Genomic DNA, 13239 nt, shown 5'->3' with positions numbered 1-13239 from the left:
ACACAGTAGCACTGGTGCAGCTGCTCAAAATTGGGTACAAAACTTTATTATGAATGCAACTCTAGGGCCTGTTAACCTGGGTGATGCCTAAGCTAACAAGGTTCTCCTAACCTGGCTATGCTTTCCTTGATTGTATAATACAAGGTTTCAGTGTGTTGTAGGCGAGGTGGACTGCCCAATGTGTTTTTGGGCTGTCCCCTTTCACTCTGTCCATTCATCTGAAGCAAGGAGACTAAGGGAATCCTGGGAGGATGGATGAGAACACAGTCTGTGTCCCTGAGTCCTTCACAATCACTCCCAGACCCCTGTTATCACTACAGATCTGCTCAGGATCGTACCTGGCAGTATCATTAGTGTCCATGTGGATGAGCTGCAAGGGGTAGTTATCCGTAGTTAGATGTTTGCCTAACACATCCCAGTTTACATGCAGGCAAATTCTGTTTGTGTTACTGCAGCCTGTTCACCAGGAGCTGCACAGAGGCCTGTCATGTGCTGATATAACTTCATTAATAGGGCAGCCAGGCACTCTCTTCAATTGCTGTGGGTCATTTCTTTGGTTAGGATTAGGCAGCTTACCTTCCCATATTAGCTTTTTACACTTAACCTTTGACATGCAGAATGTCGCGTTATTAAAGTAAAATGGACCGAACAGTCTTAAACAGAGCTGAATGAGAGCTCTACTAGAGCACATGCCTTTAGGCTCCAGAGGTCACAGCCTCTTACTGTTAGGCTGAGCAAAGTTCTGATAAAGCAGGGTAGCAAAGGACTCTACACCTTTCTTTAAATAAACTGCACTAGATGGTGTAACACTTCTTGTGCTAAAGACTACTTTAAACTCTGATGCCAACACAAATGAAATAGCACAAGTTGGAGAACCCAAATAAATGTGGGTTAAAGTAGAACTTCAGAAGGATCTGCCATCCTCCGTAGATAACTATAAGGTTCTGAATAGCCTGAGGTGAAGCCAGAGGCTCTTAAGTCTGTAAGAAAACAGTCATTAACTAGAGTAACAACTAGTTGTAAGTGAATTACTGCTATTAAACTGTTAATCATTTGAGAACGATAGTTGAGCTCTTGAAAGTGAAAAATCGGCTGTAAAGCTATATTAGGAAGAATTGCCCATTTTCAAGGTATCTTTAGCAAAAGACTGTGTTGTAGAGAGGTCAGTGTGGGTTATTAAACTTCATATAGAATGGGGTACAGGTAAAGGAAGATGAGTAAATAGTTTTCCTGATCACAGGTAGAATCTGGTCAAAGATGCCATTTGGTGATGTAGATGCTCTGCTGGCTAGGACACGGGACTAGAAACCCTGGGGTCTATTACTAGCTCTTCTGACTTCTTTTGTGACCCTGGGTAAGTCACTTCACCTTCCTGCCTCAGTAAAATGGGGAAAATACTTATGTCTCTGTTAAACATGGAGATCTATGGATGAAAAGCACTAGATAAAAGCTTAGTATTAATTGTTCCTCTTTCTTTGAAACAAGCACCTGAATTATCTGATCTCAAGATGCATCTACTCCCAGAAAGAACCTTGTTAGTGTGTGTAAATTAGCTGGTGAAAGTCTAGTTTCAATGTATAAAAATAAAAACCTCTTTTAAAACAAAACCCAGTTCCTATCATTTCCCTTGTAACTGAAGAAAATAAAATAGTGATTATAAACTTGACCTACACCATGCTGCATTAACAAGCTCATACGGATGTCTAAAGATAGGAGCTCCTGAAATTTGTCTGTGGGCCTTTCGGGGGCACATTGAAACGCTTTCTGAATGCTCTTCCATGTAAATAATTATTACAGTTGCCACAGGGTCCTTACCCTTAGACTCACAGAATGGAAGGATAGTCTATGGGAATAGAGGACTTGACAGATAGCATCAGACCAATAGTCCTCCTTGTCCTGTATCTGCTGGGGGCCATGCCAGATGCTTGAGAAGGTGGAAGAAACCCTACAGAAGGCAGTGATGCAATAACACCTCTTCTCCCTTTGTCCCCCACCCCAAGAATTTCCTTTTAACCTCCCTTAATTACAGGTTGGCTCATGGCCTGGAGTGCCAAGGGTTAATATCCCTTTCAAAGCTCTTGGAGAGAAGATTGTCTCATGGCCCATCTGGTAAGAGGTGTGGTCCATAGTATGAAAATGTTTGAAAACCCCTGACCTAGATACAAGGAGGAAGTGGGGGGTGAGTCACGATGTAATACTGACAGTTGCAGTCTGATCTATCACAAATCATCTTGCCTCATCTTGCAGTCCACCCACAGCCAGCAGGTGTTGCTGTGGGCCTTAGAATGAATACATCTTTCAGGTTCCCAACAGTGCCAGCCTTGCCAGTGTATGATTACCAGCTTTAATTGCTTCCTGAGCACCAAAGTCACTACAGAGTATGCATCAGCACTTATGAACAGACCCTTGAATGCTATGGAGCTCTATCGAGCTATTCGTAGAGACCTATGATGTATCAGTGGTAATGCCGGGAGGAACCAGAGCACTGAAGGGTGGTATGTACCACTCAGCATACACCTCGAGCGCACGTACAATGGGGATGCGCGGAAGGAATAATGATGTCCCAGTACACTAAAGTCACTTGCATTTTAAAACTTTAATTTAATTTTTCTTCTATTGGCACCCAAGGAAAGGTTGTAAGTGACATTTTCTATACACACAAGACTGATCATGGATAATTTCTAAGCACTGTTATGGAAGGCGCTAAATAAATTTACAAGGGAAAAGCGTACAGTTGTCCTCCATGTGTGGGACTGCAATGTATACTTCTAAGTGGATGTATTTTGCTCTTGGCAAATAAGGCCATTTCTAAATGAGGTGTTATCTCTCATCTGCAAATTATTTAAGCTATAACTTAGGGTTAGTTTGGTGCCTTTTTGCTTTGGATATTTACTGCTGAGGTTAGTAATAATACCTTGCTCTTATTGCTTTTCATCAATAGATCTCAAAGCACTTTACAGAGGAGGCAAGTCATTTTCTCCATTTCTCAGAGGAAGAAACTGAGGCACAGAGAGGTGAAGTGACTTGCATAAGATTACCAAGCAGGAGAGCTGGGAATAGAACACTGGTATCCTGACTCCCAGTCCAGTGCTCTAGCCATTGGGCCCCACTTCCTCTATAGCAATGGCTCTCAACCTTTCTAGACTACTTCATCCATTTCAGGAGTCTGATTTGTCTTGCATACCCCCAACTTTCACCTCACTTACGAACTACTTGCTTACAAAGTCAGACATAGAAATACGAAAGTGTCACTGCACACTATTAGTGAAAAATGGCTTACTTTCTCATTTTTACCATATAATTATAAAATAAATCTGAATAAAAATATTGTACTTGCATTTCATGTATAGTATAGATAGCAGTATAAATAAATCATTGTATAAAATTTTAGTTTGTACCGACTTCTCTAGAGCGTTTTATGTAGCCTGTTGCAAAACTAGGCAAATATTTAGATGAGTTGATTTACCCACTGGAAGACCTCTGTGTACCCCCAGGGAGTACATGTATCCTTAGTTGAGAACTACGGCGCTATAGAACCTTTTTGTCAGGGTGGAGTTTACTCTGCACTTTAAGGATCACAAAGTGCAGCTGTTTCTGAAGGAGGTAATGTACTATATCATTTTCCAGATGTGTAAACTGAGTCACGTTCAGAGAGAGGTTGAGATTTGCCCTAAGTCACAATGAAAATCAATAGTAGAGGTGGAAAATGAACTCAGGAATCCAGATATCCTCCCCCATTTTCACCACTAGACACACTTTCTGGGAGGCTCTGCTTTCTGTAGCATATTTAGATGCTTGCTCAAGTGCATATTTCCCTAAGTGAAAAGGATTGTTCAGGCAGTTTACCAGAATCCTAGAAATACAGAATGATTCCCCATTGTTGTTAAGGGGCACACTTGAATGTGAAGAGTTGTAGCCTCTACCCGTGTGGCCAAGAAAGGAAATTCCATGAAGGAGTTTGCTCATTTTCCCTGTTCTTTCCCTTTTGTGTGATGGGGACTGCATTCACTTTGTCATGATGTTTTTTTGATCAGAGTACATTTATCAAATAGGGCCCTTTTGAAGTGGAGGAGGCTGCTTCTGACCATTCTCATTTTTGGGGTAATGATGAAGAGTCTAGATCCTTCCAGAGACCATTAGCACTAGGTAGATGTCTGTCACTCATAACAGATTCCCCATTTCTACAGAGGCCATTGCTTGTCCTAACAATTGGATGTGGAGCTGCCCTTTCACCCTCACGTCCACTTGTCTGCTTCACTTTTTTGTTTTTGTTTTGTCCCAGGGCTATTAGTTCCAGTTGCTTCTGGTGGAACAAAAGATCTCCAAAGTGATGGACAGAAAATCAAAGAAATGATGCCCGAGCCTTAGGAAAGGAACATGTCTGTTATAAATAAGTCTAGATCTCTGTGGAAATTCCAGGGAAATGCTGATAAGATGGCAGTATTTTTGGTTATCTTCTTCTGGGAGGTAGATTCTGCTTATATGCCCCCCATGGTGCAAGGTGAAAGATACTCTCACTCCTTTTGACCCAAACGGTTAGCCAAAAAATCAGGGTCTTGCAGGTGGTTCCACTCGTGAGGGGAAATCAGTTATGGAGTCAGGTATTTGTAAATAAACAGGATTACATCAAAGACCTGTTTCCCTGAACACAGCAGGAAGCAAACAAGAGACAGAGTCTTTGCTCACAACTCCACCCCTCTTTTCCAGTGGGCACTTAGGCCCAGATCCACAAAGGTATTAAGGCTCCTAACTTTCACAGTGGAAGTTAGGAGCCTAAGTAAATACACAAACCCGCTCCCTCATTTAGCCTGTCTGGAAAGGAAAAAAAAACTGTCAGGAACAGTACTTGGTCCTGCTAGTGAAGGCAGGGGACTGGACTTGATGACCTTTCAAGGTCCCTTCCAGTTCTGTGAGATAGGTTATCTCCATATATATATATATATGAGAGAGAGAGATTGATGTTCACAAAAGCTGCAAGTAGAATGTCCTTTCTTTTGAGCTTTTCACTCTAGAGAATAAGAGCACTAGACATCTTTGCAATGCTTCTCTCTTCCTTAGATAGGTATAACATGGAGGCCTTTTTGAGTACAATGCTATGATCATTAGGCTCTTGATCCCCTAGAACCAAAAACAAACTGAACGTGATTTCCATTGCTGGGGCACAACTGGCCCAATACGAACTCAGCAACTTGAGTGCTTCCTAACTGCAGTTTTTTTGTAGGCATCATCGCAAAGGAGTTGTATGAAGGGATCTGAAGGATAATGACAGTTTTGCAGATATTTGCAGGGAGCTTCTCCTAAGAGTGAGGGACAGCATGAGAGAAAACACGAAGATGCTTGTTTGAAAATACAACAAATGGGCAATGGAGGCTGGGATCGTGGGCTGATTGGAGGTGTCAACCTCTCAGTAGTGAATGAGACACGATAGGTTGGGTAGGGATAGGGCATGAAGAGCCTTGAGAGTGAATACAAGCAGCTTACATCTGATATGGTGGAGAGATGGGGTGACATGGTCAAAGTGACAGACTTTGAAAATGATCTTTGCAGCAACCTTCTGAATGGATTTGAGCAGGCCAAGATTTCTCTCGCCTTGACAAATGCAAAGGATCTCCTTTATCCATCCCGTCAGAACTCATTTTTCAGCTTAACAGTGCTGTCTGTTCTACTACATAGGTTCTTCTACTGCCCTCAACTCTGTAGTATCTGAGTGACTTCCAGTAACACATCAAGCAACATGACTAATATCTGTCACATGTGGTTTGTTCTCTCATCCTCTCTCCATGGGGAACAATTGTGTTCAGTAAAGTGTTTTGTTTTGGGAAGGTTTGTGGTTTTTTTCCCACGTATGTGCTGCTCTTTGTTTATGTTGGGGAAGACAGAAGAAACATGCCTTGCAGTTGGAGCAGAAGCTGGTGAGTTTTACGATTGGTCTGTAGACCAAGCCTCTGTGTAAATGGTTGGATAGCATGATTGATGTGCGGTATTGACACCAAAGGAATGCCCAACTACACTTACTGACACTCAGCAGTGTGGCTAAGGAAGGCATGCTAGCAGTCACTGGGGACTTGAAGAAATGGTAACTTAAACAAGGTGGAGTCTTTATATAAAAGAATTGCTAGAAACCCTGCATAGTGGTGGCCAAGAGTCCAAATTCTGATCCAGTTCTATTTGCACATAATCTCACTCTATTGGAAACTGAGGCCCAGCGAGAGAAAGTGATTTGACTCAGGTCACAGAATCAGGCCACAGCAGAGTATGGACCAGAATCCAAATCTCCTGACTCCCAGCCCCATGTCCCTTGCACTAGAGTACAGTGCTTCCTCTTGAAATGTGTTTTAGGTGCACCCATTCAATCATTGGAAATGTGACAAACCACACTGCAGGGACCAGCCGGCTCAATGTGTGCCTCCACACTGTCCTCCCTGCTATGCAATCACTGCCCACCTGCCCCATCCCTGCCCAGCCACCCCACCCAATACCTTCACCTCCACACCCTGTTCCCCATCGCCACCCAACACCCTCACGTGCCCCATCCTCCTTGCCCTGCACCTTACACTGGCCAGCCACCCCTCCCCCATACCTCATCCTCCCTGCCCCTTACATGGGCCAGCCACCCCCAGACACCTCATCCTCCCTGCCCCCTCTACTGGCCCGCTGCCCCACCCCCACATGCCTCATCCTCCCCATCCCCACTGCCTCCCACCCCCAGACACCTCATCCTCCCTGCCCCCTCTACTGGCCCGCTGCCCCGCCCCCACACACCTCATCCTTCCCATCCCCACTGCCTCCCACCCCCATACACCTCATGCTCCCACCCCAACAAACTCATCCTCCACCCCTGCCCAGCCACCCCACTTCCACACCCTGTTGCCCATCACCACACAACACTCCCAGGTGTCCCATCCTCCTTGCCCTGCCCCTCAGACTGGCCAGCCACCCCACCCCCATACACCTCATCCTCCCCAGCCTGCCCAGCCCCCACACACCTCGTCCTCCCCACCCCCACTGCCTCCCATCCCAAGAACCTCATCCTCCACACCGGCCCCCACCCCACTTCCACACCCTGTTCCCCATCGCCACCCAACACCCCCAGGTGTCCCATCCTCCCTGCCCCCCACCTTTGCTCCCCATTCCCCCACATGCAACCCCTCCTCTTCCCCCCACTGCCCCAACACACCCCATCCTCCATCACAGCCAGCCATCCTCCACTGCCCAACCCCCCCATCACCGCCCACCTACCCTACCCTGCCCCCCAACATCCCCTGGCGCCCTGTCCTCCCTACCGACCCCCACCCCAACCCGCTCCCCCTCACCCCCATCCTCCCTGCCCCCAGTCACTGTCCCGCCGCCGCTAACCCCTGGCATCCAGCTCCACACGCCATGGGGACGCAGCCTACGGGGATTAAACAGCGCCAATCCCTCCCCTTTTAAAACGAAGCCCCCCTGCTTTTGAGCCGCTATCCGCTTCCGGGTTTGTTCATTGGCTGATTTGGCTGTCGATCACCGCCTACCGAGAGGCCGGCCTTCCCCTCTCCGCTTTACACGCCCCCCAGCCCTAGCTGGTTGGTTGGCGGGGTTATAATCCTGCTTCCTTATTGGCTGTCGTAGCTGTCAAATTTCTCCAGAGAGAGGCGGAGGGGCCGTCTGTAAAATCTGCCTAGCAACTGGTGTGGGCGGGAAAAGCGTCCTGAGGAGGTGACGGTTGGTGGCGCGCGCGCCACCCTGGGAGTCCCGCGCCGCCGGTGGCGCGCGGCGCGGGGGGAGGGAACCCGGCGCGAGGCGGGTCTCCCTGCGCGCGCAGCTCCCTCCTCCTCCTCCCTCCTCCTGTCAGTGGCCACCTGAGGGAGCCGCCTCCCCTCCCCCCACGGCCCCAGTCCGGCCCGGGCCCCGCTGAGGAGGAGGAGGCGGCTCTGAGGGGGCTGAGGAGAGTGAGTGACATCCCCCACCCCCAGCAACCTGTGGGGCCCGGGGCGAGGGCGCGACAGGGACGGGGGGGCCGGGCTGAGGAAAAGGGGGGCACCGGGGCTGAGGAAAGGGGAGCGTTGGAAGGGAGGGGCGGGGGGGGCGGTCTGGGGAAAGCGGATACCGCGGGGCAGCGATGAGGGAGGGGGAGCACCAGGATGTGGGGACAGGCCTGAGGAAGGGGGGGGCAAAGGAAAAGGGGGGCACCGAGGCTGAGGAGCGCGGTGGGGTAAAGCCAAGAGAGGGGGGCCGGCAAGGCCTGAGGAAAGGGACGGGGGCGGGGGGCAGGCCTGAGGAAGTGCTGTGCTAAGGGAACCAGGAAGAGCTGAGGGTAGGGAGGGGGAAGGGCACCAAGGAGGCCGAGTGCTGGGGGTGGGGTCGGTTCTGAGGGAGCCAGGGCTCCAGGAGTGGGGGCTGGGAGAAGGGTGGAGGGAATTCTGGGAAGATTGGCCTAAGGAAGCCCCAGAACTGGGCAGAGAGGCATTTAAAGGGAGAACAGCGCTCAGGAAGTACCAGGGACGTGGGCAAAGCTGGGGGTGGTGGTGGCAGGGAGGAGGTAAGGGTGCGTCCTGGGAGTTGCCCGTGGGACACAGCCAGCAGAGGCAAAGACGGATCATTGGTGCCAGAGACCTGGTCGGGGGCATTATATGTGCCAAAGATGGGCACTGTGCGAAGAACTTTGGGGAGAAGGCTGTGGCTTGGGAGAGGGTTGCAGTCAGCAGCAAAGTGAGAGATTGGGTAGGAGGACATGCCAGAGGGAAGATTTATGATATGGGGAGAGAAGGGTGGATGCTGAAAATGGAGGGCACTTTTCAGGGTAATGAACACACAAGAGACTGGCGCAGGCTTCTGTGTTATGTTCTTTGGTGTGTGCCATAAGGGGAAGTGAGGTTTGGAGAAAGTAGCATGGTATGGACAGACAAGCTTTTGCATGGGTCATGCTAAAGAAGGGTGAATGCAGGCAATATGAGGCCACTTGAAGAAAGTACTTGCAAAATACTGGTTGCGTGTTGAGGAGTGCCAGATGGGATGAGTTCATGATGGGGTTTAAGATGGATGTGTTTTTGTGGGGCTGTTGCCAAAGATGGGTAACTGCACTTAAGTATCCATCTAGTGAAAAACAGGTTAATTTTCCCCCTCTAATCTGAGAGCATCTCTCTTATTCCTTTGCCACTATCAGTCTTAATTTTTCTACTTTCTGTTGTGTGTATCTCTGTAATACCTTTGGGGGCAATACAGTATGTATACAAGACAAATTCTATACAAAATAAAGTTATATTGTGTCTGTGGTCTACCACCTTCTCACCCCTCAGCCATGGTTAGGAGAATGTTTATAGGTTGCTTTTTTTTTAAAAAAAAAATCTTTATTAATTTTCTGTCTTGGATTTTTCCCCTCTATTCCCTGTTCTTGTAGCAGAACAACATTTCTCCCCAGAATAGTGTAGGGTAAAGCTAGTGAGGACAAAATGGAGCTTATTTGGGTGCCAACTCAGAAAGGGGTGGAAAGGTTGTGCTCAGGTGATAGTTTTCAGTTTAACCCTAGCACTGCTGTCGACTCAGTGTTTTGTTTGTCACTTTATAACAAATGACTTTTGGTCTGTATATGCAGTCTATATACTTACATACATGTACATCTTTTTGTATGATGCATATTGTAGCAGGTGCCATAGTTAAAAGAACATTCAGCTTGAATATTTGAAAATGACTAGTCCTGTTTTCTGAGTGAGCATTGTTTAAACTGCATATCCTGAATTAAAAAAAAATCCTTTTAAAAGAAAAAAGTATAACTGTTTTTCTACTCCAGTGATATTTATTGAAGTTTCTTCAGCTTATATAGTTAGAAAAGGAGAAACTGATTATACAAAGAATTAATCACATGTATTGTATACAAGGTGCTTTCAAAGGCACAAAATAAACTGAAAATATTTAATTCTCCCCCCCCCCCCCAAAAAAAAAAAAACTTTAGTAATTTTAGTGTCATTTGCAACAGTAGGGGCAACAGTTTCCTAAAAATGTCACTTTTTCCAATTGGACAGTGTCCCTTTTTAAGGGTTAGGTTCAATTTTCATTCTAACCTCTCTTCTCATACCCATGGTGAATTTTTGGAGAGGTTTGAGACAATCTCATGGTATGCAGGTGTGAAAAATAACACACACGTTCCAAATAGTAACCGCTTAATCTACCTTATACTGTAGTAGATTTATTTAACTTCTGCCACTTTCAGATGGCAAAACATTTCGTTCTGCTTCTGAAACCGAAACTTGTTTTAAACCAACCAAGTAATCCATATATATTTGTACATACGTATTTCCCCTATTTCTGAAAAGCCACTTAAAAGCTAATTCACATCTTTCATCTAGTAGTGTCCAATTCCTGACACTACAAAGCCTAACCCTCTTAAGCTACATGTACAGTAATGTAAAAAACCATTTTAGCCTCTTTATTGCAGCAAAAATAAAAGGGCAGTGTTAGATTTGGGAATAACCTGGAATCTTTTGCTCCTCTTTCAGTAGAGCTCAAGTGCATTGGACTGAAGCTGTTTTTCTCCTATATGGGTGGCTTTCCACTCTAGTGTAAAAAACCATTTTAGCCTCTTTATTGCAGCAAAAATAAAAGGGCAGTGTTAGATTTGGGAATAACCTGGAATCTTTTGCTCCTCTTTCAGTAGAGCTCAAGTGCATTGGACTGAAGCTGTTTTTCTCCTATATGGGTGGCTTTCCACTCTAGTGCCGCCTTGTGCTTGAATTTAGAGAGTCAGTTAAGTCTTCTTTCCCAAGGCAGGTAGGAAATTTAAAAAAAGTAAGAGTGGGGCATGTTAAATGGACCTTGGGTCTAATTTTGATCAATCTTAAAGTTGCAATGGGATTTTGACAATACTAAAAATGTTGTTTAGTAGCAGCACCATGCAGTGGAATCAGAATTCAGGTTTCTTGCTCACTAGACCAACATGGACTACCATTGCTAATCCTACCTAAAGAGAAGTAACTTTAGTAAAGAGAAGCAGCTCTTGATTGATTCATCTTTGCCTCAAACTTTGAGAAGTAGTGATGGACTTCACAACCAACACTGCTTAGTAGTAAGAAGTGTCTCCACAGGGCATTTGGGCTAGAGTGGGGGAAGAAAGAAAAAGAGAAAATGAAGGAAGGAATCCCTCAGGAAAAAGCTTGAAAACGGAGGTGCTCTCAATTGCCTTATAGGATACCAGAATCCAATCTTTTTTTCTCCTAAAAAAGAGTGAAATGGAGGGTAGGTTTTTTTTTTCTGTTGACCTCTCTCTCTCACATTTTTGACCTGATCAAGAGTATCTCATCTCAGTCTTGCTACACTAAAAAGCTAAATGGATGTGGCATCCATGGTGCAGTGGTGAGGGTGACGCTTTCTAAGAATAATATCCCTTTACAGGCCCACTTTGCACTCCTTCTCTCTCCCACTGAGGAAGGCTGGATGTACTTATGTACTAATGTTTTGCGTTGGCCCCCGCTAAGTGCCAGAGCCACATCAACACAATGGGACAACCCAACTTGATTAAAAGGATGGTTAGCGGGACTTGGGGTTGTGTTGGAGTTGGAGGAGCACTTCCCCCATATCCACTGTTACATTTACATTAACTGAAGACTTCATGATTTTCACTTCTTGAATTGTAGTTTTTAGTAAGACAGGTTTCTAGATTAGGGAAAGTAAGCAAATTAAGATCAGTTGTGAAACATGCTAATAGTGAACACTCCCCCAGAAATAGAACAAAGCACCTATCATAGAATATCAGGGTTGGAAGGGACCTCAGGAAGTCATCTAGTCCAACCCCCTGCTCAAAGCAGGACCAATCCCCAGAACCAGAACTTCAATTTGTCTGCCTTTATTACAGTTTCATTTTAAAACATTAGCTACATAAGTCAGCCATGGCATCAATTCATCCTGTAGAATTCTGTTGTGTAAGGCTGATACAGACAATTGCTGCAACAGCAGGGGGCACATGGGTAATTGGGGTGGAGGAGTGCCCTGCTAGTGACAGGTTGAAATGCTAGTATGGGGTCTACTGCATTTGCTTCTTTGCTGCATATAGAATCAGTGGCTTTATGCTAACAGCTGTTTGATAGCAACTTGAACCTACTAGATCATCAGGATGTCTCCACCTTTATTACCATTCTTGCTGGGACATGTCGCAGGATTTTCTTTAGTTAACAGTAACCTCTATCTTTTATTCCACTAGTTCTTGATACATTTCCTATTTTCCCCATTTTTCATGAAACTGAACCTCACACTCCTAGATGACAAAGCATAAAAGTTTGAAGTAGGTGGTGGGGTAGTCACACAATCTTGGGCCTTGTGTCTTTCCCCCCTTCTCCCAACACATAACTTCAAAAGGCCCAAATTTCTTGAACCTGTCATACTACTGGCACTATCATATAACAGAGTTGGCACTTATCAGTTATGATGCCAATACAAAGTTGAGTGAGTCTTTAACAAGAAGTGTCAATTTTTAAAAGAATTCTTGGATAGATAAAAGGGTTATGGAGACCTAGCAATAATTTACATGTGTATATTTACTGATAAGTTATTGCTCATGTATATAAATAAGCAACTCTAATGACCATCTAAGTCCAAGTGTAATCACTTCAATTCATATTCATGGACCAGTTAGCTATCCAACAATTGATTTTATATAACCGAAATAGCTGGGGAAGTGAGAAATTTCCTTCCTTCTGGATACAATGCCAAGGATGTTAAATCTCTAGAGACCCAGATAAGAGCTCTGCTGTCCTTTTTTGGAATTATTAAACAAGTATAGAATTTATCCATTCAGGAGAACACTGGAACCATAGAATTTGATTGTCTTGTAATGTCTTCCTCTTGCACGATTTATGCCCTTTACAGATTCAGGATAAGGCCTGTCTGGTAAGAGCTTCCCTCCTATCCAAGAAAAAAACAAGGGTACTGGAGGATTTGATGATGCAGTACTTGGCACTCTTCTCTCACAGCTAACACCTCACCGTCCTATTAGGGATAGTTTATTATTGGAGATATCATCTTTGGGCTGTGATGTAAATTAGAGATTCTGATCACATATGTGCAAATTCCCTGACACTTTTTATTGCAGCAGTAGGGGTGTTTGGCTTTGGTGTCCTGGCCAAGTTTCAACTTGGGTAATTACAATCTGTTTACCAAAGTCCACCTGTAGTTTCAAATGGGTACAGTATTCTTCCTCCAAAACTTAATATAATATATGGAGATAACCTATCTCATAGAGCTGGAAGGGACCCCGAAAGGTCATCGAGTCCA

At 45.4% G+C, this 13239-nt stretch overlaps 1 protein-coding gene across 3 annotated transcripts in view; it reads left to right on the top strand.

The window, feature by feature from the left end:
- The first annotated feature begins 7787 nt into the window (after nucleotides 1-7787).
- Nucleotides 7788-13239, top strand: part of GATAD2A (GATA zinc finger domain containing 2A) — a 113585-nt gene continuing 108133 nt past the window's right edge. For all 3 annotated transcript variants that reach the window (XM_065578580.1, XM_065578571.1, XM_065578566.1), the window contains exon 1: nucleotides 7788-7928. The gene's annotated coding sequence lies outside the window, so the exon portion shown is untranslated. The remainder of the gene's footprint in view (nucleotides 7929-13239) is intronic.

Source organism: Chrysemys picta, chromosome 25 (assembly GCF_011386835.1).
Source record: "Chrysemys picta bellii isolate R12L10 chromosome 25, ASM1138683v2, whole genome shotgun sequence".
In the NCBI taxonomy this organism is placed as follows: Eukaryota; Metazoa; Chordata; order Testudines; family Emydidae; genus Chrysemys; species Chrysemys picta.
This window is presented reverse-complemented; position numbering and strand designations above follow the sequence as displayed.